Source organism: Triticum urartu, chromosome 3A, assembly GCF_056163025.1.
Source record: "Triticum urartu cultivar PI428250 chromosome 3A, HENAU_Tu73, whole genome shotgun sequence".
Lineage (NCBI taxonomy): Eukaryota > Viridiplantae > Streptophyta > Magnoliopsida > Poales > Poaceae > Triticum > Triticum urartu.
In genome coordinates this window covers 278,725,056-278,753,031 of record NC_141875.1, presented here as the reverse complement: position 1 = coordinate 278,753,031, position 27,976 = coordinate 278,725,056, and the positions used below count along the sequence as shown (strand labels likewise).

The 27,976-nt window shown below is 42.7% G+C and overlaps 1 long non-coding RNA gene across 1 annotated transcript; it reads right to left on the bottom strand.

Moving 5' to 3' along the window:
- Window positions 1-13,026: 13,026 nt before the first annotated feature.
- On the bottom strand, window positions 13,027-24,506 carry LOC147979455 (uncharacterized). The gene is made up of 2 exons (XR_015618788.1): window positions 14,591-24,506; window positions 13,027-13,321 (listed from the first exon to the last, which is right to left on the bottom strand). It is a non-coding gene; the product is annotated as an uncharacterized LOC147979455 (long non-coding RNA).
- Window positions 24,507-27,976: the final 3,470 nt, after the last annotated feature.

Here is a 27,976-nt window from a genome sequence, read left to right as displayed (position 1 = left end):
ATCTCCTAGTTTCTTAGGTATTCCACCTTTAAAAGTATAATTAGCAAGCATAGTGGAAATTTCAGCTTCCGGTATCTTTCTTTTATTTGTAACAATTTCTTTCATATACTTGGCATAAGGATTCATTTTGAGCAAATCAATCAAACGCATACGCAAGAAGATAGGTCTAATAATTTCAGCAAAGCGCTCAAAATCCTCATCATCCTTTTTCTTCGATGGTTTAGGAGGAAAAGGCATGGGTTTCTGAACCCATGGTTCTCTTTCCTTACCATGCTTCCTAGCAACAAGGTCTCTCTTATCATAACGTTGATTCTTTGATTGTGGGTTATCAAGATCAACAATAGGTTCAATCTCTACATCATTATCATTACTAGGTTGAGCATCAACATGAACATCATCATTAACATTATTACTAGGTTCATGCGCATTACCAAATTGTGTTTCAGCATCAGAAATAGAAATATCATTAGAATTCTTAGGTGTGTCTACAACAGGTTCGCTAGAAGCATGCAAAGTCCTATCATTTTTCTTTTTCTTCCTCTTAGAAGGACTAGGTGCATCAATAGTATTTCTCTAAGAATCTTGCTCAATTCTCTTAGGATGGCCCTCAGGATACAAAGGTTCCTGAGTCATTTTACCACCTCTAGTCATAACGCTAATAGCATTATCATTTTTCTTACTATTCAATTCATTGAGCAAATCATTCTGAGCTTTAAGTACTTGTTCTACTTGAGTGGTAACCATAGAAGCATGTTTACTAATAAGTTTAAGTTCACCTTTAACATTAGCCATATAATCACCCAAGTGTTCGAGCATATCAGCATTGCGTTTTAATTCTCTACCAAAATAAGCATTGAAGTTTTCCTGTTTAACCATGAAGTCATCAAACTCATCCAAGCATGGGCTAGAAAACTTAGTAAATGGGATTTCAGCTTTATCATATCTATAGAGAGAATTTACCTTTACTACCTGTGCCGGGTTATCAAGACCATGAATTTCTTCAACAAGCGGTAAATTAAGACCATGTATTTCTTAAATAGGCGGTAAATTATTAACATCTTCAGCTTTAATACCCTTTTCCTTCATAGATTTCTTTGCCTCTTGCATATCTTCAGGACTGAGAAATAGAATACCCCTCTTCTTCGGAGTTGGCTTAGGAGTTGGTTCAGGAAGTGGATCAGGAATTGGATCAGGAAGTGTCCAATTAATTTCATTAGTCAACATATTATTCAATAAAATTTCAGCTTCATTTGGTGTTCTTTCCCTGAAAACACAACCAGCACAACTGTCCAGGTGGTCTCTGGAAGCATCGGTTAGTCCATTATAAAAGATATCAAGTATTTCATTTTTCTTAAGAGTATGGTCAGGCAAAGCATTAAGTAATTGGAGAAGCCTCCCCCAATCTTGTGGGAGACTCTCTTCTTCAATTTGCACAAAATTATATATTTCCCTTAAAGCAGCTTGTTTCTTATGAGTGGGGAAATATTTAGCAGAGAAGTAATAAATCATATCCTGGGGACTACACACACAACCAGGATCAAGAGAATTAAACCATATCTTAGCATCACCCTTTAATGAGAACGGAAATAATTTAAGGATATAATAATAGCGAGTTTTCTCATCATTAGTGAATAGGGTGGCTATATAATTTAATTTAGTAAGATGTGCCACAACGGTTTCAAATTCATAACCATAGAAAGGATCAGATTCAACTAAAGTAATTATCTCAGGATCAACAGAAAAATCATAATCCTTATCAGTAACAAACATAGGTGAAGTAGCATAAGCAGGATCTTATTTCATTCTAGCATTCAAAGTTTTTTTTGTTTCAGCTTAGCTAATAATTTCTTAAGACCACCCCTATCATTGCAAGCAAGAAAATCTCTAGCAGTTTCTTCATCCATAACATAGCCCTGAGGCACAACAGGTAATTCATATCTAGGGGAGAGTCTTCATCATCACTTTCATCACTATTATCGGTTTCAATAATTTCATTCTCTCTAGCCCTAGAAAGTTGTTCATCAAGAAATCCACCATGTGGCACAGTAGTATCAAGCATAGAAGTAGTTTCATCATAAGTATCATGCATAGCAGAAGTGGCATCATCAATAGCATGCGACATATCAGAATTAATAGCAGAAGCAGGTATATGTGTCGCAAGCTTACTCAAAATAGAAGGTGAATCAAGAGCAGAGCTTGATGGCAGTTCCTTACCTCCCCTCGTAGTTGTAGGATAAATTTTTGTTTTAGCGTGTTTCAAGTTCTTCATAATGATAAGCAGATATAAATCCCAAGTGACTCAAAGAATAGAGCTGTGCTCAACGGCAACGGTGCCAGAAAATAGTCTTGATAACCCACAAGTATAGGGGATCGCAACAGTTTTCGAGGGTAGAGTATTCAATCCAAATTTATTCATTCGACACAAGGGGAGCCAAAGAATATTCTCAAGTATTAGTAGCTGAGTTGTCAATTCAACCACACCTGGAAACTTAATATCTGCAGCAGGGTATTTAGTAGCAAAGTAATATGATAGTAGTGGTAAAGATAGCAAAAGTAACGGTAGCAAAGGTAATGTTTTTGGTATTTTATAGTGATGATAACAATACCAATGGAAAAGTAAATAAGCGAAGAACAATATATGGAAAGCTTGTAGGCAATGGATCGATGATGGAGAATTATGCCGGATGCGGTTCATCATGCAACAGTAATAACCTAGGGTGACACAGAACTAGCTCAAGTTCATCAATGTCATGTAGGCATGTATTCCTAATATAGTCATACGTGCTTATGGAAAAGAACTTGCATGATATCTTTTGTCCTACCCTCCCGTGGCAGCGTGGTCCTATTGGAAACTAAGGGATATTAAGGCCTCCATTTAATAGAGTACCGGAACAAAGCATTAACACATAGTGAATAAATGAACTCCTCAAACTACGGTCATCACGGTAAGTATCCCGATTATTGTCACTTCAGGGTTAACGGATCATAACACATAATAGGTGACTATAGACTTGCAAGATAGGATCTAGAACTCTCATATATTGGTGAAAACATAATAGGTTCAGATCTGAAATCATGGCACTCGGGCCCTAGTGACAAGCATTAAGCATAGCAAAGTCATAGCAACATCAATCTTAGAACATAGTGGATACTAGGGACAAACCCTAACAAAACTAACACGATTACATGATAAATATCATCCAACCCATCACCGTCCAGCAAGCCTATGATGGAATTACTCACGCACGGCGGTGAGCATCATGAAATTGGTGATGGAGGATGGTTGATGATGAAGATGGCGACGGATTCCCCTCTCCGTAGCCCCGAACGGACTCCAGATCAGCCCTCCTGAGAGAGTTTAGGGCTTGGCGGCGGCTCCATATCGTAAAACATGATCAATCCTTCTGCTCTGGTTTTTTCTCCCCGAAAGTGAATATATGGAGTCCAGGTTGAGGTCGGTGGAGCGTCAGGGGGCCCACGAGGCAGGAGAGCGCGCCCCCACCCTCGTCGACAGGTGGGACACCCCCTAACGTGGATCTTCCTTCCAATCAAATTATGTGTTCAAGAATAATGCTCCATTGATTTTTCAGGTCATTCCGAGAACTTCTATTTCTGCACAAAAATAACACCATAGCAATTCTGCTGAAAACAGCGTCAGTCTGGGTTAGTTCCATTCAAATCATGCAAGTTAGAGTCCAAAACAAAGGCAAAAGTGTTTGGAAAAGTAGATACGACGGAGACATATCACTTTCCCCCCACATCTACTAGCCTACCACTAAAAGAGGTCACACAACATACTCAACTATGCCAGAGCCCATAATGGCTTGTGGCTGCACATGGAAGTTTCTAGCATGAATAATCTTATGATCCCTTTGAGCCTGGGTGGCATTCCATAGGGTGATCACACGGGTACTCCGGGATCCCCTTGGGCAAGCACTGGGTTCTCCAAGTGCCCGGGCAAACCAGTGGGTGCTCCAGGGTGCCCCAACCAATCCACCCATATGTGTATTAAAGTAGCAACCTTAAGTTAAACCTTAGTTAACAATAACTCTCACATATTTCATGAATCTCACATACCAATCCACGTCTACGAGCATAGCAAAGCAGTATAAGCATAACGTAGTAACACCTAGGGGTTTGAATATGAAAGGCAATAGGTTCCTACCTCTTCAACTACTTCCCAAATACCCACATGTTATCACATCCTACTCATGCAATGTTTGAGGGTGAAACTCAATGCATAAAACTGGGTATGAAAAAATATGATCAACATGTGAACTTGCCTTGTACTGTTGATGAAGATGATTCGCACTCATAACTCCTAATAGTTCTACTCGTCACACTTCGGCCAATCTATCGTAAGTAAGCAATAGTAACCACACATAAGCAATCATGCAAAAGAATCAAAGAAAAGATCTCGAAAAACTTCGAAAACAAGCAATTAACTCTTGCAACAGAAAACAATTTCCAACAGTACCAAAATTGAGTGAATTTGGCCTTATCAGAAAGTTTAGGTCAAGAGCTTCGCTTTGCAAAAAGAATCAATTAAATCGGAGTTATAAAACTCAAGTTATGGACAAAAGAAGTTCAAATTCAAATCTGTTTGAAAACAAATTTTAAACTTTCAAAAATATGTTTAAGTTGTTTTACTGGATAAAGGAGGTCATAACGAAGAAGTGGGCGTTGGTTTCATTGGATTCGGATAAGCGGGTAGAACGTTGTGACCGTTTGAAAACCAGGGGCTAATATATAAATACAAAACTACGGATAGGTTCCTAGTAGAAAACTAAAATAAAAAGATAAAAACCTATCGAATGAACGTTCGCTACCGAACCCTATAGAACGAAAAGGTTCTCTGCCAGAAGCTAACGAGTGAACGCTCGCTAAAAAAAGAAAACATTTAAAAAACGGTCTGGCCTGTCAAATCCAGATCGTACGGCCTGGGGAGGTGGCGGTTACCACGGTGGCGGGTCGTCGGCGGCGAGGAAGACGGTGGAAGCGTCGGCTCAGCTCCGGTCGGGGTGGCGACTTCGGTGGTCGAGGAGGGCAGCAGAGTAGTCGGGGAGGGGTGGCGCGGTGCGGCGGAGTCGATGGTGGCGGCAGCGGAGGTCGGCGGTGGCGGTGGAGTGCGGGGCAGGGCGGTGGAGCTACGGCGGCGGTGACAAGATCCGGCGAGTGCGGCATGGCTGTGGAGGAGGAAGAGACGGGGCAGGGGCCTCAGGTTTTATAGGAGGGAGGGGCGGCGAACCTCGGAATGCAAGGAGGAGGGGGCAAGGCAAGGCGGAGTGGTGACTGGGTCGGGCACGGAGGCGCGGCGGCGGCGGTCTCCTGAGCGAAGTCCTACTCAAGGACGGAGGCGTTTGGCAAGCTGGGCTGGGCGGCGGCCTAGCTCGAGCTGGGCCGGCCCAGTCGGCGGGAAAAGGTTTTTTTAACAATTTTTTTAGACAACTAAATAAGAAAAACAATAAATAATAAAAATTATATATAGGCATATAATATATCAAAATTTTCAGAAAAAGATTCTCTATCACATGAACATTTTCCCAGCGTCAAATAAATTCCACAAAAATTTAGATAAAGCAAACAGTGCTGCAGCTCTAATAAAACCCAATAAATATCATTTTGAAAATACCAAAATGATTTCAAATTTATTTCTCTCCAATTTTCTACTATAGGGAATCATTTTACCCTATTTTCCATATATTTTATTTTTGGAGAAAAATAATTTGAATAAAACCCAAATAACTCCAAATTGAAAGTGTGTTTCAAAAATATTTCAGAGGGACTTTCTATTTGTTTCTTTTAAACCTCCAACTCGTAATTCATATGTTTTGAAGAAGCCATTTTATCTTCTCTCATGAAAATCATCGAGTTTCATAAAGTTTCCGAATTTGAAATATTTCCAAATGAAATTCAAATATTTTTAGAACCCTTTTAATTATAAATGGAAGAAGTCATGTCATCTTCTCTCTAGGGTTTTGTATCTCAAAAGAATTTGAATTCATGGAGATCAGAAAGCAAAGGTGAAAGTTTGGGAAGGACATTTCATTCCCTCTCATTTAACTTTCAAAAAGTTTCAAATTTCAATCAATTTCACACATCACAATTAAACAAACAATCAAAACTATCTATTTATTATAACATTCCAAAATTTATAATTTTGGGATGTTACAGGCAAGGTTAAGGTAACATGTACTGTTCGTGTGCATTTTAGTATCTCTACATATTCTGATTATGTTGATTGTGATGTGGTACCCATGCAAGCATGTTCCTTATTACTTGGTAGACCATGGCAATTTGATAAAAATTCTGTACACCATGGTAGTAATAATTAGTATGCTCTTGTTCATAGGGATAACCATATTACTTTGCTTCCTATGACTCCTGATTCCATTTTGAAAGATGATATTAATAGAGCTAATAAAGCAAAACAGGAGAAAAATAAGAGTGAAAACCAGATTGTGGCAAAAGAATTTGAGCAACAAATGAAGCCTAATAATAAACCATCTAGTGTTGCTTCTGAAATTACATTGAAAAGTGCATGTTTACTTGCCACAAAATCTGATATCGATGAGCTAGATTTTAGCAAATCTGTTTGCTATGCTTTTGTGTGCAAAGAGGCATTATTTTCATTAGAGGTCATGCCTTCCTCTTTGCCCCCTGCTGTCACTAACATTTTGCAGGAGTTCACTGACATCTTCCCACAAGACGTGCCACTGGGATTGCCACCTATTCGAGGGATTGAGCATCAAATTGACTTAATTCCCGGTGCATCGCTACCCAACCGTGCACCATACCGTACCAATCCAGAGGAGACGAAGGAGATTATGCGTCAAGTATAGGAGCTGCTCGACAAATGTCATATACGCGAATCTCTTAGCCCTTGTGTTGTTCCAATTATACTAGTGCCTAAAAAGGATGGTACGTCGCGTATGTGTGTTGATTGTAGAGGCATTAATAATATTACTATTCGTTGTTATCATCCTATTCCAAGGCTAGATGACATGCTTGATGAATTGAGTGGCTCTACAATATTCTCCAAAGTTGATTTGCGTAGTGGATACCATCAAATTCGTAAGAAATTGGGAGATGAATGGAAAAAAAAACTTTTAAAACTAATTTTGGTTTATATGCATGGTTAGTCATGCCTTTTGGGTTAACTAATGCACCTGGTACTTTCATGAGACTAATGAACAAAGTTTTACGTGATTTCATTGGACGATTTGTGGTAGTCTATTTTGATGATACACTGATTTATAGCAAATCTTTGAAGAACATTTGGAACATTTACGTGTTGTTTTTGTTGCTCTACGTGATGCACGTTTGTTTGGTAACCTTGGGAAGTGCACCTTTTGCACCGACCGAGTATCTTTTCTTGTCTACGTTGTTACTCCACAGGGAATTGAACTTGATAAAGACAAGATTGAAGCTATTAAGAGTTGGCCGCAGCCCAAAATGGTCACACAAGTGAGGATTTTTCTTGGACTCGTTGGTTTCTATAGGCGTTTTGTGAGAGATTTTAGCACCATTGTTGCACCTCTCAGTGAACTTACAAAGAAGGATGTGCCTTTTGTTTGGGGTACCGCACAGGAAGAAGCCTTCACGGTATTGAAAGATAAGTTGACACATGCTCCTTTACTCCAACTTCCTGATTTTAATAAGACTTTTGAGCTTGAATGTGATGCTAGTGGAATTGGATTAGGAGGTGTGTTATTACAAGATGGCAAACATGCTGCATACTTTTCTGAAAAATTGAGTGGTCCTAGTCTGAACTATTCTACTTATGATAAATAATTATATGCTCTTGTTCGAACCTTAGAAACATGGCAACATTATTTATGGCCCAAAGAATTTGTTCTACATTCCGATCATGAATCTTTGAAACACATCAAAAGTCAAGCAAACTGAACCGTAGACATGCTAAATGGGTTGAATTCATTGATACTTTCCCTTATGTCATTAAACACAAGAAGGGTAAAGAAAATGTTATAGCTAATGTATTGTCTCGTCGTTATACTATGCTTTCACAACTTGACTTTAAAATCTTTTGTTTGGAGACCATCAAAGATCAATATGTGCATGATGCCAAATTTATAGATATATTGCAGAATTGTAAAGAAGGTAGAACATGGAACAAGTTCGTCGTTAGCGATGGATTTGTGTTTCGTGCTAACAAGCTATGCATTCTAGCTAGCTCTGTTCGTCTTTTGTTGTTATAGGAGGCGCATGGAGGAGGACTAATGGGACACTTCGGCGTGAAGAAGACGGAGGATGTACTTGCTACACATTTCTTTTGGCCAAAGCTGAGACGGGATCTTCAGCATTTTGTTGCTCGCTGCACTACATGTCAAAAAGCTAAGTCACGACTCGATCCTCATGGTTTATATATGCCTTTGCATGTACCTAGTGTTCCTTGGGAGGATATATCTATGGACTTTGTTTTAGGTTTACCTCAAACAAAGAAGGGGAGGGATAGCATATTTGTTGTCGTGGATAGGTTCTCGAAATGGCACACTTTATACCATGTCATAAAAGCGATGATGTTGTTAATGTTGCTGATTTGTTCTTTCGTGATATTATTCGCTTGCATGGTGTGCCAAATACTATTGTTTCAGATCGTGATAATAAATTTCCGAGACACTATTGGAGATGTTTATGGGCTAAGTTGGGGACTAAACTGCTTTTTAGTACTACTTGTCACCCCCAAACTGATGGACAAATTGAAGTAGTAAATAGAACATTGTCTACTATGCTTAGAGTTGTTTTCAAGAATAATAAATAAATATGGGAAGAATGCTTGCCTCATATTGAATTTTCTTATAATTGTTCACTGCATTCTACTTCTTAGATGTGCCCTTTTGAAATTGTGTATGGTTTCCTACCTCGTGCACCTATTGATTTGTTGCCTCTTCCGTCTTCGGAGAAGGTTAATTTTGATGCTGAACAATGTGCTAAATTGATTTTAAAAATGCATGAGTTAACTAAGGACAACATTGAGCGTATGAATGCTAAATATAAACTTGGTGGATTTTGATGAGGATATCAATACCATTGTTACACCCACAGCCCCTGCTGCTATACATTCTGGACCAACTACTAGAGCTCGCGCACGCCAATTAAATTATCAGGTACTTTCGTTTCTTGGTAATGATTCTAATATTCATGAGAATATGATGCTGCCTAAATTGGATACATTTGTCTTACTTACAAATGAAGGGCCTAGCTTGGACAAGAGGGATGAACATTGGAGCAAGATTAAGCATGGAGATGATGGCATGCGCAAGGGGAACTGATAACCCACAAGTATAGGGGATCGCAATAGTTATCGATAAGTAAGAGTGTCGAACCCAATGAGGAGCTAAAGGCAGAACAAATACTCCCTCAAGTTCTATCGACCACCGATACAACTCTACGCACGCTTGACATTTGCTTTACCTAGAACAAGTATGAAACTAGAAGTACTTTGTAGGTGTTTTTGGATAGGTTTGCAAGATAATAAAGATTATGTAAATAAAAAGTAGGGGCTGTTTAGATAAAGACACAACTAAGTTAGGTTTAGTAGAGAGCTTTTTGTTACGAGAAAGTTATTTGTCCCTAGGCAATCGATAACTAGACTAGTAATCATTATTGCAATTTTATATGAGGGAGAGGCATAAGCTAACATACTTTCTCTACTTGGATCATATGCACTTATGATTGGAACTCTAGCAAGCATCCGCAACTACTAAAGATCATTAAGGTAAAACCCAACCATAGCATTAAAGCATCAAGTCCTCTTTATCCCATACGCAACAACCCCCTTACTCGGGCTTGTGTTTCGATCACTCACGCAACCCACTATAAGCGAATCATAAACGTATTGCAACACCCTTCAGCGGGGATCCCTCATGCTTGTGCGACATGGAGAGCACCATAGGACAGCACCAATAATAAAACATGCAACTCAAACCAATCTTGATCATCAAATAGCACATAGGACAAAGCGGATCTACTCAAACATCATAGGATAGCCATACATCATTGGGAAATAATATATAGCGTTGAGTACCATGTTTAAGTAGAGATTACAGCGGGTAAGAGAGAGGTTACACCGCTGCATAGTGGGGGGAATAGTTGGTGGTGATGGTGGTGAAGTTGTTGGTGAAGATTGCGGTGATGATGATGGCCCCCGGTGGCACTCCGGTGCCACTGGAAGCGAGGGGGAGAGAGAAATAATGATTACCAATCATATTTTGTATAGAAAGAAAGCACAAAAAGAATCAGAACCATTTGACGTTCCAGCTAAAATTGTAAAATCGCGCACCACAACCAAAGTTTCTGTCCTGCACCGCACAAACCAACAAGCATAGTAAACATCCTAAAGGCAAACCTTGGCACATTATTTTTATAATAAAATGGAATTGTACAAGGGGATAATTATTTTTGTTGAAAATTTTATGTAATCAAGATTCACAAAGTTGCCATGAGCATGAACAAAGTTCAAGGAGCTCTCCCACTTCAGCAATGCTTGTCTTTCTCACTTTCACTTTCCTTTTTGAAAAAGTTTTGGGTTGCCCTCTTTATTTTTGTTATTTTTAAACTATATGAAAGCACTCAACAGAAATAAATGACTCTCTAAAAATTTCGGGTTGTCTCCCTGGCAGCGCTTTCTTTAAAGCCATTAAGCTAGGCAAATAGTGCTCAAGTAATGAATCCACCCGGGTCCCAAGGTATATCAAAGCCAATTTTAAATAACAATGATTTGTAATTTAGTAGTGAGCACAAAGTAACATAAATCATGCAACAACAAAGTCTAACTCTCTTCCTATGCATCGGCATGTCATAAAAGAACAATTCATGCACACAAAGTAAAGGCCAATGCATAGTATAAACAGTTTCTTGCAATTTTATCATGTGGGAAACATAGAGAGGTGGAGATATAGTTCCTCTCTCATAATAATTGCAAGTAGGAGCAGCAAGCACATGCATATTATACTCATCAAAATCATATTGTGTAGTAGTAAAAGGCAACCCATCAATATAATCCTTAATAAGTGCAAGCTTCTCCGATATAGTGTAGTCGGGAGAATTCAAAAAGATAATAGGACTATCATGCGTGGGTGCAATAGCAACAATTTCATGTTTAACATAAGGAACTATAGCATGTTCATCTTCATAAGCGTAATTCATATTGGCATCTTGGCCACAAGCATAGCAAGCATCATCAAAAAGGGATATTTCAAAAGAATCAATCGGATCATAGCAATTATCATAGTATTCATCCTTCGGTAAGCATGAAGGGGAATTAAACAATGTATGAGTTGAAGAGTTACTCTCATTAGAAGGTGGGCACGGGTGATCAATCCGCTCTTCCTCCTTTTGTTCTTCGCTCTCCTCCTCATCTTTTTCATCCAATGAGCTCACAGTTTCATCAATTTCTTCTTCCATAGACTCCTGCAAAATATTAGTCTCTTCTTGGACAGCGGAGTAGTCCTCAATATATGGTTCAACATAGGCATTAGAAGCATAATTATCATAGCAATATTTAAGTATGTCAAAATTTTCAGATTTGTAAAGTGTAGCATCATACATTTCAATCAAATAAGAAATTTCATAAGCACCCTTAAAAGCAACAAATTCTTCAATTTGTTGAACATCATAGTAACTATAAACACCCTTAGCATACGAAGATACGATTCCATTATCACTAAACTCACATTGATAGGGAATGTGTTTCTTAGGGTTTTCAGAACAACAAGTAATATCATATATTTCGCATAAATTCCAAGCATAGCATTGCAAACGATGAATTTGACCCAGTAAATTTTTCCCTTTTTCAGATATTCGGTGTCGCACATAACAAGCATTCTCATCTAAAGATTTGACCTCAACTAAGCTAGTTGGGGTTTCAGCACGAGCACATAGGGATCGAAGATGATCCAAGTAATAAGCTTCAGCAGTGTGATAGAGTTTGAGTGGTTCTTCAACCATTGGTTTAGTAGGTACAACTAATTTTTTTGGTATTTTGCGTTTCCTACCCATAACTAAAGTAAAGAACAACTAAGAACAGCAAATAAAAATTACTTAGTGATAAAGCAAACAAGCACACATGAGAATATTCACCCCACGCTATTGCTCCCCGGCAATGGTGCCAGAAAAAGGTCTTGATAACCCACAAGTATAGGGGATCACAACAGTTTTCGGTAAGTAAGAGTGTCGAACCCAATGAGGAGCTAAAGGCAGAACAAATATTCCCTCAAGTTCTATCGCCCACCGATACAACTCTACGCACGCTTGACGTTCGCTTTACCTAGAACAAGTATGAAACTAGAAGTACTTTGTAGGTGTTTTTGGATAGGTTTACAAGATAATACAGATTACATAAATAAAAAGTACGGCCTGTTTAGATAAAGACACAACTAAATTAGGTTTAGTAGAGAGAGTTTTGTTACGAGAAAGTTATTTGTCCCTAGGCAATCGATAACTAGACCGGTAATCATTATTGCAATTTTATATGAGGGAGAGGCATAAGCTAACATACTTTATCTACTTGGATCATATGCACTTATGATTGGAACTCTAGCAAGCATCCACAAATACTAAAGAACATTAATGTAAAACCCAACCATAGCATTAAAGAATCAATTCCTCTTTATCCCATACGCAACAACCCCCTTACTCGGGTTTGTGTTTCGGTCACTCACGCAACCACTATAAGCGAATCATAAACGTATTGCAACACCCTACAACGGGGATCCCTCACGCTTGCGCGACACGGAGAAGACCATAGGACAGCACCAATAATAAAACATGCAACTCAAACCAATCTTGATCATCAAATAGCCCATAGGACAAAGCGGATCTACTCAAACATCATAGGATAACCATACATCATTGGGAAATAATATATAGCGTTGAGTACCATGTTTAAGTAGAGATTACAGCGGGTAAGAGAGAGGTTACATGTAACGCCCTCGATGCGGCTATATCTCCCACGTGCCGAAGCACGACTTAGAGGCATAACCGCATTGAAAGTAATGTCGCAAGTGAGGTAATTTTCACACAACCCATGTAATACATAAGGGCAAGAGATACGTAGTTGGCTTACAATCGCCACTTCACACAATAAATGAATAAAGCATTACATCATCCAAATACAATCAGGGTCCGACTACGAAACCAAAATAAAAGAAGAACCCCAAATGCGAAACGGTCCCCGATCGACCCCAACTGGCTCCACTACTGATCAACTAGAACGAAACAACACAAAGGACAAGATCTTCATCGAGCTCCTCCTTCAGCTTGGTTGCGTCGTCTGCACGAACTCATCGGCACCTGCAAGCTGGTTTTGGAAGTATCTGTGAGCCACAGGGACTCAGCAATCTCGCACCCTCGCGATCAAGACTATTTAAGCTTATGGGTGAGGTAAAGGTATGAGGTGGAGCTGCAGCAAGCGACTAGCATATATGGTGGCTAACATACGCAAATGAGAGCGAGAAGAGAAGGCAAAGCACGGTCGATAAAAGTTTGATCAAGAAGTGATCCTAGAACAACCTACGTCAAGCATAACTCCAACACCGTGTTCACTTCCCGGACTCCGCCGGAAAGAGACCATCACGGTTACACACGCGGTTGATGTATCTTAATTAAGGTCAACTTCAGGTTTTCTACAACCGGACATTAACAAATTCCCATCTGCCCATAACCGCGGGCACGGCTTTCGAAAGTTCAAATCCCTGCAGGGGTGTCCCAACTTAGCCCATCACAAGCTCTCACGGTCAACGAAGGAATAGACCTCCTCCCGAGACATTCCGATCAGACTCAGTATCCCGGTTCTACAAGACATCCTCGACAATGGTAAAACAAGTCCAGCAAGACCACCCGCTGTGCCGACAAATCCCGATAGGAGCTGCACATATCTCGTTCTCAGGGCACACCGGATAAGGTAAGCGTACAGGAGCCGACATAACCCAAGTTGCCAAGGGATGGCCCTGCACGGTGCTCTGGGTTGGACCAACACTCAGATGAGCACTGGCCCGGGGGTTTAATAAAGATGACCCTCGAGCCGGCCGACTCAAGGGAAAGAAAAGGCTAGGTGGCAAATGGTAAAACCAATGTTGGGCCTTGCTGGAGGAGTTTTATTCAAGGCGAACTGTCAAGGGGTTCCCATTATAACCCAACCGCGTAAGGAACGCAAAATCCGGGAACATAACACCGATATGACGGAAAGTAGGGCGGCAAGAGTGGAATAAAACACCAGGCATAAGGCCGAGCCTTCCACCCTTTACCAAGTATATGGATGCATTAATTAAATAAGATATATTGTGATATCCCAACAAGTAAACATGTTCCAACAAAGAACAACATCTCCATGTCCCGACAAGGAACAAACTTCAATCTTCACCTGCAACTAACAACGCTATAAGAGGGGCTGAGCAAAGCTGTAACATAGCCAATCAACGGTTTGCTAGGACAAGGTGGTTAGAGGCTTGGCTTAACAATATGGGAGGCATGATAAGCAAGTGGTAGGTATCGCAGCATAGGCATAGCAAAAGAGCGAGCAACTAGCAAAGCAAAGATAGTAGTGATTTCGAGGGTATGATCATCTTGCCTGAAATCCCGCAAGGAAGAAGAACGAGTCCATGAGGAAGACAAACAGACGTAGATGAACAGATCCTCACAACACGACGTTACCAGAATCAACCCGAAGAAGCAACACCGGAAAGAAGCAAACAATCATAGTAAACAACCACCACATAAATATGGCATGATGCACAATCAAGTATGATGCATCTCCGGTTTAATGAAGCATGGCATGGCAAAGTGCACAAACAATCCTACAAATTAAGTGGAGCTCAATATGCAACTCCGTTGCATATTGACGAAACACCACATTCAAGTTATTTAGTTCTCTCTCATTTAGGTACTCAACAATATTAAATGTTGGTTAACATGGCAAGAGGTGAAACATAACAAGACTAAACCACCTAAACAATTTTAAATGGGGCCGGATATAATAAACAACAAACCCGGTAAATCCCCATATGCATTTATCAACTTGGTACAACAAAAATTTTAAACATTTAAATGTTATTATCATGATGCGCATGACATGAGCAAGTTTTATGCAATATTTATGAAAATGTTGGCACGAAAAGATATGAGGCATTTGTCATCGTGGCGGAAACGAAAGGGGTGCCATGACAATGAATCCGGAAGTGATGCCACGGAAATATATTGGTTCCGGTAGCTCATAGAGATACCGGTGCAAAAGGAAGTGGCGGGAGCGAGCAAAAGAAGGTGGGGCGCTCCCGGATACCGGGTGTCCCATGTGTCGGCGGCATGGCAACCGAGGGTCGTGCACGTAACAAATGGGCACGCTGCAAACACGGGGTTCTTCTCGTATCACAAAACATGCATGCGGTCCATGGACGGTCGTGTCGAGGTTATACCTTACAAGGGAGCATTCTCAGAGCCATTCGAGTTCGTAGAGGAAGTAGTCGTTCACGGCCGTCGTGGTACACGTTCGGGAAGCGGTAGAGGTACGAGTCTTCGACAACGGTCGTCGTACACGTTCTGAGGTCGTCGCTAGAGGTTCTCGCGATTCCGGCGACGGTAGTGGAAGTAGATGTTCACGGCGACGGCGGTAGAAGTAGTCGTCCTATCGTTCATCGGCGATCATCGGGACGGTAGTGGTACAAGGTCGTCGTGGGAAGTAGTCGTACTCGCGAACTTGTTGGATCCATGGCGACGGTAGTGGAACTTCACGAATCCGTGGTATCCGGGTGTAATGGTACTTGAAGAAACCCGAAACGTCCTTGATCATCCAAAATTGCACAAATGAGATGTACATCCATGGAGTCTTCCGACTTGGGCTCCGGGTACAGGATTTGACGAGCTCGGGGAGACGATGGAGAAAGAAAACAGCGGAGCATCAATAGACACGAAGGCCATGGACATGACTTGGGGCTTCCCGAACCCATGGGAACGGCCGACAGTAGGAGACTGCTAGTGGAGGCAGGGCCACGCCGAGGTCGAAGGTGGCCGGGCGAGCTCGACGGAGGTCATCCGCTGTCGTACGAAGCAGGAGCAGCAAGGCACAGCAGCGCACTCGAAGCTGCAAGCCAGCATGATGGCATCCATGGCCGGTGGCCATGCAGGTCGCGCGAGGCAAGGCGGGTGAGCAAAAGAGCGGCGAAGTGCCATGACTGAGGGAGTAGAAGGAAAGGATTGGGTGCTGGGGGGAGTAGCAAGACGCGCCATGGTGGTGGCTGCGAGCTCCTGCGCAGGGGGAAGGAGAGGGCAGCCTGGTGGTGGTGTTGGAGGAACATGGCGCCAGCTTCAGGGAGCTCCCTCGGGCGCGGCTGGAGGACGGAGATACAAGAGACGCATCCAGGGAGGCGGGTGCTGCACGGAGGCTCGACGAGGGCCGGATCGATGCTCGGGGACGGGCGCGTCCATGGGCGGCGTCCTGCTGGTGGTCGGCAGCGCGGCGCCATGGCCGAGGCCGAGGTCAGGGCCGCGGGAATCGGGCGTCTCCCTTGGAGGCGCTGGATCGATCAGGCACGGGAGCGAGATCTTGGGGTATCGAGCAGTGAGATGGGGATCGGGCCAGCGGCGGCGGAAGGGAACGAGGAGGGGCTCGCTAGGTTTACGGGGGCGTGACTGGGCTTTGGGCCATTGGTGGGACGAGGCTGCTGGAGGCCCAACTGGCCGACTGGGCTGCACTGGGGTTCTCCTCTCTCCCTCATTCTCTCATACCAGAGAAAGAAAGAAAAAAAAGGAAAGAAAGAAAGGAAAGGAAAATAAAAAGGGAAGAGAAGGAACTTAGGCAAAGGGGTATTTTTTTCAGACTCACAAAATTGAGCTCGATCTAGGAAAATGAAAGTGGCATGATTGAAAGATTTAAATTCAAATACATTTGAATTTAATTCAAATGGTTTGAATAAACTCAAGGTTTTTTTAAGAGTCCAAAAATTTTGGGAAAACAGGAAGAGTCTTGATAAAAGGAGAAAGAATTGTTGGCAAAGTTTGGAGGTGAAACTTGAAGCAGAAGACACTTGAGAGTTTAAATTGCAAGTGTGTTTGCGGTTAATTCCAAACTAATGGAATATTTATAGTAGGTCCCTAAATACTAGGATGATATGTTATAAAGAGAACTCACCATGTGAATTCCCTCAGTTTAAATGGATCGAAGATCCATACGGTTTATTTGGTTTAGTTTTTAAAACGGGTTGCATGATGACATGATGCAATGCACAAATAAAAGGGCAGGCACAAAAGAAACACACAACGAAACCTGGAACATATAGAAGTCTTCTCGAGCATCGGTCTAGGGGCGTTACAACACTCCACCACTATGAGAGGATCTCGTCCCGAGATCTAGAATGGCACCGGAGGGACAAACGGAAGAGAAAGAGAAGAGGTAAAACTAAGTTGCTTCTTTGACAAACGAGTGAGACCAAAGAAACTTGAAAAGGTTAAGCCATATCGAGAAAAGAATACAACGGAGATAAATGAAGTTGAAAGCACTCCGGTGGGGAAGCGGAATAAGGAATTACAAATTCAGACAGCACTTCGGATGAAAAGAGATGAAAGACTAGATAAAATGAAAGAGCTTGAGCAAAGGGTCACAACACTCCGGTTAAGTTGATAAACATGATGAGGACAAGAAAAAGGTTTGAAAAGAGCAGCAACACAATTCCTCCTGGAGAGAGTAATAGAAGATAGATGATTAAAATAAAGAATGGAGAAGAAAATGCCAACTTCTGTCATAAAGAGTTTGAAAAGGCATCTTTAGGAGAAGGGTCGAACGGAGTTGTTGGAAAACCAACAACGAAAGGATAAGCTTGATATGGTCTTGTGGAGTACATCTCAAATTAAGATATGAAAACCTGCCACTCATGGGAAAAAGAATTTGATTGGTAAGAACAAGGAAACGAGAAACTTATTTCACCGAAAGGATAAATGAAGAACTTGGATCATTTATAATCACCATAGATAGCAACAATCCTTAGGGAAGGCTTTAGGTGAAATATAACCCAAGATAACTCCAATGACAAGATTGATGGATTTAAAATATCTCATTCTTGACACCATGTGAATCATGAAAACATGAACTCAAATTATCAAGAATGACATAATACCACCTCCAATAATACGGAAGAAAGAATTGCACTCTGGATAGCAAGATTAAGAATGCTTGAACTCCTCTGAAAATAATCTTGATGAACGTTTCAGAACGGATTAAATCCTTGATGAATCATTATGTAGAGCCTCCATGAAGAATTCCGGTAAACAAAAGAACGATCAAACAGAAAAAGGGAGAGAAGCTGAAAACACAAGCTGAAACCCTGTAAAGATTTTTGATAGATCCCCATGATTACATAATTGCGAGAGCTTGGAACTCCAGGAAAGAAAAGATAAGGCATCTCAAACTGAGAATATGATATGATGAACCACTCTGGAAAAAAGAAATTACTCATTCGGATGAAACAAGAATAAGAATTACATTATGCTCGTCCTTCATCAATTAAATTGAAGACAATCAACGGATTTGACATACTACTTATTCTCGTAAAAAGGATTAAGATAGATAATACGCAAACTTGAAGAGGCCTTCAAGAAATCACCGGTCGGGATTGGAAAAGAACGAATGAATTGATACGGAAGAGAGATCTTGAACGAACCACCGTAAGAATTAAAAATGAACGAAGAGAAGATAAAGAAACACTGGAAAGAATTTGCAAATGAACGAAGATGCTCAAGAGAATCTAGATACATGAGAACGAAGGGATCACAAACTGATTAGAGATCACTTGAACGAAGCACCGGTAAAATTTGGAGTATGAGAGCTGAAAGCTGAGAATGAATAAATTCTGAGATGATGGACTTCGGATGAACACACTGAAAAAAAGGCTCCTGAATTGCTCCGAAAGGATGAAAAGAATTCTGACAATCGAAAACAATTATGAGAGGATGGTCTCGAACTAGAACCACGAATCTCTGAGAGAACGGATAAAATATGGATGTAAAACTCTTCTTCGGTCTTCAAATGTTGAGAATGACGACGAGAAACACCACCATGAATTGCTGAGATACTCCGGAATGAAGAATGGAAAGGTTGATCCAACGATGATAAGAAATTGAGAGATCTTGGAGAAATACATCTGACTGATGAAAACTTCATTCTTACGTCAAACTTCGAAATGAAATTGAGGTTACCCCCAGGAAAATAAGAAGAGTCAGGTAAGATCCTGGGAAAATACCTGTGGGTTAGGGCCCACTAAAAATAAAACACCGTTGAAATGATTTGAAGGAGAGATTGCACCGGTTGAATTAAATGACTTGAATGAGATAACAACCTCGAAAGAGCTTGAAAGGATTGAGAATGGAAACGAATCTTCAGAGATATCTTGAGCACTCCGGAACAACTAAATAGCGAGAAATGAATCATTATGAGGTGCACCGGTATGAGAAGGCATTAGAAACGAGGAAAGGATATGATCAACACCAAAAGCTTGAATTGAAACCACCGGAGAAGAAAGAGAACAAATAATGATGAACGTGAAGCTCCGTTAGAATGTTCCTGAGAATCACCGGATACGAATATTGACGGAAAAGAATGGAGAGACTTCTCATCAATAAAAAGATACTTGATTAAGAAATCTGAGTCCTTGAAGAAACAAGGGTGGGAGGGAGGGAAACAAAGTTAACTTGAAGATGGATGAAACGAACAACGTTGAGAAGAGTTAGAGTTGATCTTGCGAATGTTGAAATGATCGGGTCCACTTGAAGAGAAACACACCGGTGAAAAGGATTGACATGACAATCTCGATTATCATGAAGGATTGGTATTCACATCGGAGTATGAGAACACCGTTTAGGAAAGGTATGTAATCAACACTTGACTTTGAAGCAACTCGAATACCACAATTCAAAACAAACAAAGGATTGGCTTGCAAAATAAGCCGGAACAAACATATGATAGAGATTTCGTCCGAAGTTTTTGTGGTGGGGCCTACACGGGCTCAATCGTACAGCACCATCATGTACAAGGCAGTGCACATGACATACGAAGCGTCCCCGAGTCGGCATAGCCAAGGACTCTTTAAGACACAACGAGACCACTGTAAAACCGACCGTGAATAGGCGGACCACTAGACGTCGAACCCCAAATTCATATCATACATCTGTCGGAAGGATATCCTAAGAGCTACTTGAATTCCCACTTATAAACTCCTGAAATTTTGCAGTTATGCAATCAGGTGTTGGGGATACAGGGGAAGCATAATATCTCACCCAAAACTAACAAATCCTACATCCAGCTGTATCCATCCTTCAACACATAACCAAGAAACGTTCGGAAATCGTCTACGTCAACCTTCGAAAAGCATCCGTTATACGAGTTATGGCAATACTCCCGAACTCCCGCCCAGTACTGGGTGGCGTCGAGGTTATCTCACCAACGAACTGCATAAAGAGATTTTCTATGTCGGCGTACTAAACTCAGGTATTCCAGAACTGCAACGATAAAATTGTGACGACAACACCTCGGAGCTCAACTCCCCGGGACACTGCCACAAAACCCCTGATAGGAGGCACCAAGACAATGTTCTCGTCACAAAACCATCGAAATGATTCCAAGATACCCGCGTGATCCTAAAAAAAATTCGTGAAATTTGAGAAGAGAAGAGTCAGAACTCTACGTCAGGATGCCTTACCAGAGCGATGAAGGGACTGGGGAGTAAAAAGAATTCCTAAACCCTCCGATATATAATTCCTAAATGAGTCAAAACATTTTTTTCTAGACTCAACAACGGCTGCTAATTCGATCAAGCAGTGGGGGCACCTAAGGTCGGGGAAGGCTCTGATTACCAACTTGTAACGCCCTCGATGCGGCTATATCTCCCACGTGTCGAAGCACGACTTAGAGGCATAACCGCATTGAAAGCAATGTCGCAAGTGAGGTAATCTTCACACAACCCATGTAATACATAAGGGAAAGAGATACATAGTTGGCTTACAATCGCCACTTCACACAATACATGAATAAAGCATTACATCATCCAAATACAATCAGGGTCCGACTACGGAACCAAAATAAAAGAAGAACCCCAAATGCGACACAGTCCCCGATCGACACCAACTGGGCTCCACTACTGATCAACTAGAACGAAACAACACAAAGGACAAGATCTTCATCGAGCTCCTCCTTGAGCTTGGTTGCGTTGTCTGCACGAACTCATGGGCACCTGTAAGCTGGTTTTGGAAGTATTTGTGAGCCACAGGGACTCAGCAATCTCGCACCCTCGCGATCAAGACTATTTAAGCTTATGGGTAAGGTAAAGGTATGAGGTGGAGCTGCAGCAAGCGACTAGCATATATGGTGGCTAACATACGCAAATGAGAGCGAGAAGAGAAGGCAACGCACGGTCGATAAAAGTATGATCAAGAAGTGATCCTAGAACAACCTACGTCAAGCATAACTCCAACACCGTGTTCACTTCCCGGACTCCGGCGGAAAGAGACCATCACGGTTACACACGCGGTTGATGTATTTTAATTAAGGTCAACTTCAGGTTTTCTACAACCGGACATTAACAAATTCCCATCTGCCCATAACCGCGGGAACGGCTTTCGAAAGTTCAAATCCCTGCAGGGGTGTCCCAACTTAGCCCATCACAAGCTCTCACGGTCAACGAAGGAATAGACCTCCTCCCGAGACATTCCGATCAGACTCAGTATCTCGGTTCTACAAGACATCCTCGACAATGGTAAAACAAGTCCAGCAAGACCACCCACTGTGCCGACAAATCCCGATAGGAGCTGCACATATCTCGTTCTCAGGGCACACCGGATAAGCTAAGTGTACAGGAGCCGACGTAACCCAAGTTGCCAAGGGATGGCCCTGCACGGTGCTCTGGGTTGGACCAACACTCAGAGCAGCAATGGCCCGGGGGTTTAATAAAGATGACCCTTGAGCCGGCAGACTCAAGGGAAAGAAAAGGCTAGGTGGCAAATGGTAAAACCAATGTTGGGCCTTGCTGGAGGAGTTTTATTCAAGGCGAACTGTCAAGGGGTTCCCATTATAACCCAAGCGCGTAAGGAACGCAAAATCCGGGTACATAACACCGATATGACGAAAACTAGGGCGGCAAGAGTGGAACAAAACACCAGGCATAAGGCCGAGCCTTCCACCCTTTACCAAGTATATAGATGCATTAATTAAATAAGATATATTGTGATATCCCAACAAGTAAACATGTTCCAACAAAGAACAACATCTCCATGTCCCAACAAGGAACAAACTTCAATCTTCACCTGCAACTAACAACGCTAAAAGAGGGGCTGAGCAAAGCGGTAACATAGCCAATCAACGGTTTGCTAGGACAAGGTGGTTAGAGGCTTGGCTTAATAATATGGGAGGCATGATAAGCAAGTGGTAGGTATCGCAGCATAGGCATAGCAAAAGAGCGAGCAACTAGCAAAGCAAAGATAGTAGTGATTTCGAGGGTATGATCGTCTTGCCTGAAATCCCGCAAGGAAGAAGAACGAGTCCATGAGGAAGACAAACAGACGTAGATGAACGGATCCTCACAACACGACGTTACCGGAATCAACCCGAAGAAGCAACACCGGAAAGAAGCAAACAGTCATAGTAAACAACCACCACATAAATATGGCATGATGCACAATCAAGTATGATGCATGTCCGGTTTAATGAAGCATGGCCTGGCAAAGTGCACAAACAATCCTACAAATTAAGTGGAGCTCAATATGCAACTCCGTTGCATATTGACGAAACACCACATTCAAGTTATTTAGTTCTCTCTCGTTTAGGTACTCAACAATATTAAATGTTGGTTAACATGGCAAGAGGTGAAACATAACAAGACTAAACCACCTAAACAATTTTAAATGGGGCCGGATATAATAAACAACAAACCCGGTAAATCCCCATATGCATTTATCAACTTGGTACAACAACAATTTTAAACATTTAAATGTTGTTATCATGATGCGCATGACATGAGCAAGTTTTATGCAAATTTATGAAAATGTTGGCACGAAAATATATGAGGCATTTGTCATCGTGGCGGAAACGAAAGGGGTGACATGACAACGAATCCGGAAGTGATGCCACAGCAATATATCGGTTCATGTAGCTCATAGAGATACCGGTGCAAAAGGAAGTGGCGGGAGCGAGCAAAAGAAGGTGGGGCGCTCCCGGATACCGGGTGTCCCATGTGTCGGCGGCATGGCAACCGAGGGTGGTGCACGTAACAAACGGGCACGCTGCAAACACGGGGTTCATCTCGTATCACAAAACATGCATTCGGTCCATGGGCGGTCGTGTCGAGGTTATACCTTACAAGGGAGCATTCTCAGAGCGGTTCGAGTTCGTAGAGGAAGTAGTCGTTCACGGCCGTCGTGGTACACGTTCGAGAAGCAGTAGAGGTACGAGTCTTCGACAACGGTCGTCGTACACGTTCCGAGGTCGTCAGTAGAGGTTCTCGCGATTCCGGCGACGGTAGTGGAAGTAGATGTTCACGGCGACGGCGGTAGAAGTAGTCGTCCTATCGTTCATCGGCGATCATCGGGACGGTAGTGGTACAAGGTCATCGTGGCAAGTAGTCGTACTCGCGAACTTATTGGATCCACGGCGACGGTACTGGAACTTCATGAATCCGTGGTCTCCGGGTGTAATGGTACTTGAAGAAACCCGAAACGTCCTTGATCATCCAAAATGGCACAAATGAGATGTACATCCACGGAGTCTTCCGACTTGGGCTCCGGGTACAGGATTTGACGAGCTCGGGGAGACGATGGAGAAAAAAAACAGCGGAGCATCAATAGACACGAAGGCCACGAACATGACTTGGGGCTCCCCGAACCCATGGAAACGGCCGACAAAAGGAGACTGCTAGTGGAGGCAGGGCCACGCCGAGGTCGAAGGTGGCCGGGCGAGCTTGACGAAGGTCATCCGCTGTCATACGAAGCAGGAGAAGCAAGGCACAGCAGCGCACTCGAAGCTGCAGGCCAGCACGATGGCATCCATGGTCGGCGGCCATGCAGGTCGCGCGAGGCAAGGCGGGCGAGCAAAAGAGCGGCGAAGTGCCATGAATGAGGGAGTAGAAGGAAAGGATTGGGTGCTGGGGGGAGTAGCAAGACGCGCCATGGTGGTGGCTGCGAGCTCCTGCGCAGGGGGAAGGAGAGGGCAGCCTGGTGGTGGTGCTGGAGGAACACGGCGCCGGCTTCGGGGAGTTCCCTCGGGCGCGGCTGGAGGACGGAGATACCAGAGACGCATCCAGGGAGGCGGGTGCTGCACGGAGGCTCGACAAGGGCCGGATCGATGCTCGGGGACGGGCGCGTCCATGGGCGGCGTCCTGCTGGAGGTCGGCGGCGCGTCGCCATGGCCGAGGCTGAGGTCAGGGCCGCGGGGATCGGGAGTCGCCCTTGGAGGCGCTGGATCGATCAGGCACGGGGGCGAGAGGTTGGGGTATCGAGCAGTGAGATGGGGATCGGGCCAGCGGCGGCGGAAGGGAACGAGGAGGGGCTCGCTAGGTTTACGGGGGCGTGACTGGGCCTTGGGCCACTGGTGGGACGAGGCTGCTGGAGGCCCAACTGGCCGACTGGGCTGCACTGGGGTTCTCCTCTCTCCCTCATTCTCTCGTACCAGAGAAAGAAAGAAAAAAAGGAAAGAAAGAAAGGAAAGGAAAATAAAAAGGGAAGAGAAGGGACTTCGGCAAAGGGGTATTTTTTTCAAACTCACAAAACTGAGCTCGATCTAGGAAAATGAAAGTGGCATGATTGAAAGATTTAAATTCAAATACATTTGAATTTAATTCAAATGGTTTGAATAAACTCAAGGTTTTTTTAAGGGTCCAAAAATGTTGGGAAAACAGGAAGAGTCTTGATAAAAGGGAAAAGAATTGTTGACAAAGTTTGGAGGTGAAACTTGAAGCAGAAGACACTTGAGAGTTTAAATTGCAAGTGTGTTTGCGGTTAATTCCAAACTAATGGAATATTTATAGTAGGTCCCTAAATACTGGGATGATATGTTATAAAGAGAACTCACCATGTGAATTCCCTCGGTTTAAATGGATCGAAGATCCATACGGTTTATTTGGTTTAGTTTTTAAAACGGGTTGCATGATGACATGATGCAATGAACAAATAAAAGGGCAGGCACAAAAGAAACACACAACGAAACCTGGAACATATAGAAGTCTTCTCGAGCATCGGTCTCGGGGCATTACATTACACCATTGCATAGAGGGGGGAAGAGTTGGTGATGATGGTAGTGAAGTTGTTGGTGAAGATTGCGGTGATGATGATGGCCCCCGGTGGCACTCCGGTGCCATCGGAAGTGAGGGGGAGAGAGCCCCCTTCTTATTCTTCTTCCTTGACCTCCTCCCTAGATGGGAGAAGGGTTTCCCCTCTGGTCCATGGCCTCCATGGTGTGGGAGGGGCGAGAGCCCCTCCGAGATTGGATCTGTCTCTCTCTGTTTCTGCGTTTTCAGATTCTACCCCTTCACCATTTTTATATTCCCGGAGATCCGTAACTCCGATTGGGCTGAAATTTTAGCACGATCTCTATCCGGATATTAGCTTTCTTGCGGCGAAAGAAGGGCATCAACCATCTTACGGGGTGGCCATGAGGGTCAGGGGCGCACCCCTTGCCTCGTGGCCCCCTCGGGCATCGTCTCGCGTGGATTTTTATTCCCCAAAATCATATATATTCCAGAAAAATCTCCGTCAGTTTTTATCTCGTTTGGACTCTGTTTGATATGGATATTCTGCGAAACAAAAAACATGCAACAAACATGAAATGGCACCGGGCACTAGATCAATAGGTTAGTCCCAAAAATAGTATAAAAATTTGCCAAAAGTATATGAAAGTTGTAGAATATTGGCATGGAACAATCAAAAATTATAGATACGACGGAGACGTATCAGGAACAAGAACGGAGTTACAAGTGATGATTTCAGGACTTTGAAGCCACCATAATGAGTGCATGAAGCCTTGGACGAAATATACAAGATGCCACTTCATAAATTTCGTCTAGAGGCTATTATAGGTGCTGTGTCACCTTATTTTTGGGCCAAGCCCATGTAATTTCGAAATAGTCAAGTATATGCTATTTTTAGAGTCTGAATGTGTGGGGGAAACAAGTGTTAGGGTTGGTTTCGGACTCCTCCTCCAAGGGCCACGAAATTCCCCCCTCTTCCTCCATATATACATCCCTTATGGCATCATTTAGACTTTGGGTTTTGTTTAGATTAAAAGTTCTCCATAGCTGCAGCTTCGCGTACTTCGTTTGTGTTCAACGACCAAACCTAGGCATCACAGAACCCCACCTTGATCAATAAAGCTTTCATCTTATATTCGCAATATCTAGATTGCAATCCTAGTTTCTTGCTTGTTCTTCGTTTTCTTGCAGGAAACAGACCCTCGTGGTCAGGTTGATCGTGCTCCGGCATGGTCAATAACCCCTCGGAAGTTGGTTTAGCGATTGCTAAGGCGCGACATCTCACACATTCGTAGTCGGATCGTCAAGGTTGACTCCCATAGAAAACGATTGCCACCATCTAATCAAAACATCGCAACACCTTTTCCTCTATCGATTTCTTGCTTAAATACTACACAATTCATTTGATATTGCTGGGTAAGTCAACATGCAGATACTTGAAAAGAAAACTTACTTTGAACAAAGTCTGGACGGATGATATCATCGGGGAAGTTAGCATATTTCTCATGACCATGCTCTTCTATGTGCAGTGCAATTTTAGTGCCAACTTTCAGTACATAAAACTTAGAAATTCCTTTCCAAAGGGCAGTGCGAAAATAGGAGTCACCACGTTCATCAAGTCTTATAGTAGCAACGACTGTAAATCCATGGTTTGTGTTCAGTATGACATCCCTGCAGTTTTGATTTATGTAAAGGGAAAGATTGTGCACTACGAATTCTGTTGCATAGCAAGGGACGCGCTACAAAAAATGGTAGGATTGTTAAAGAAAATATGGTAACATGCAAATATGGGCCCAAATTGAAAGAACTGTACAACAGTTGAAATCGAAGGACAAAATCTATAATTAAATAGATAGGGTAAACATGATGTCATGGACATATGAGAGTAATCAAAAGAACAATACTCATTAATTTGCCTAATATAGAAAGAAGAGAAAAAACAATCCCCTTTGACGTATATGGTGCATGTGGTACCTTTTATCCAAATGTAGCAATATTTAGGAAATGTTCAGGAAAGTAGGCCATGCCAACCGATTTATGGTGAGATCAAACATACCGCGCGCATCCTCAAGTCATCTGGGACAGTGAGATGGAACTCCATGGATGTCTGGCGGGGCTGCAAAGTCCTGATGTGTCTTCACACTGTACACTCTATGAATGAAAGAAAGCCCTCAAATGAGCTTAAATAAAAATGAACTCATGGTGATTTCAGCCGAGTGATTAAAGGAGGCAGATGAACTGGGATAAGAGAAGAGATAATATCTCATTTAATTAGTTACCATGTTGTCCATGAGAAAATACCCTTAGTATGGTGGATTCCTCAACCGGGCGGAGCTAGGTCGACCGCGAGCAGCGTCGAGAAGTCGATGGTGATAGGCGACGGCAAGCGGAAGTGGCAAAATGCGATGGGGTTTGCTGGTAGCCTGGCGGCGGTGGTAGGCGTCGAGCTAAGTGGTTGCTGCCACGATAGGCAGTGCCATGCATAGATGCAGAGAAGCTTGTGCAGGTGGGAATGTGGACTGGAGGGGGTGGCAGGCGGGGTGAGGGTTTTTGTGACGTGGGGATGGTGAGGGTTTTCGTTTTTCTTTTTTGAATTGGGTGGTGAGGGTTTTCTGTCCCACAAAGAATTTCGGACGCAATGGTTTGCTAGAGCCAACCGTGTGTGATTGACGTAGCAGGCAAAATGAGAGTCATTGCACACAATTCCAATTTTGGGAACCATTTGTGATTGGCGTACTACT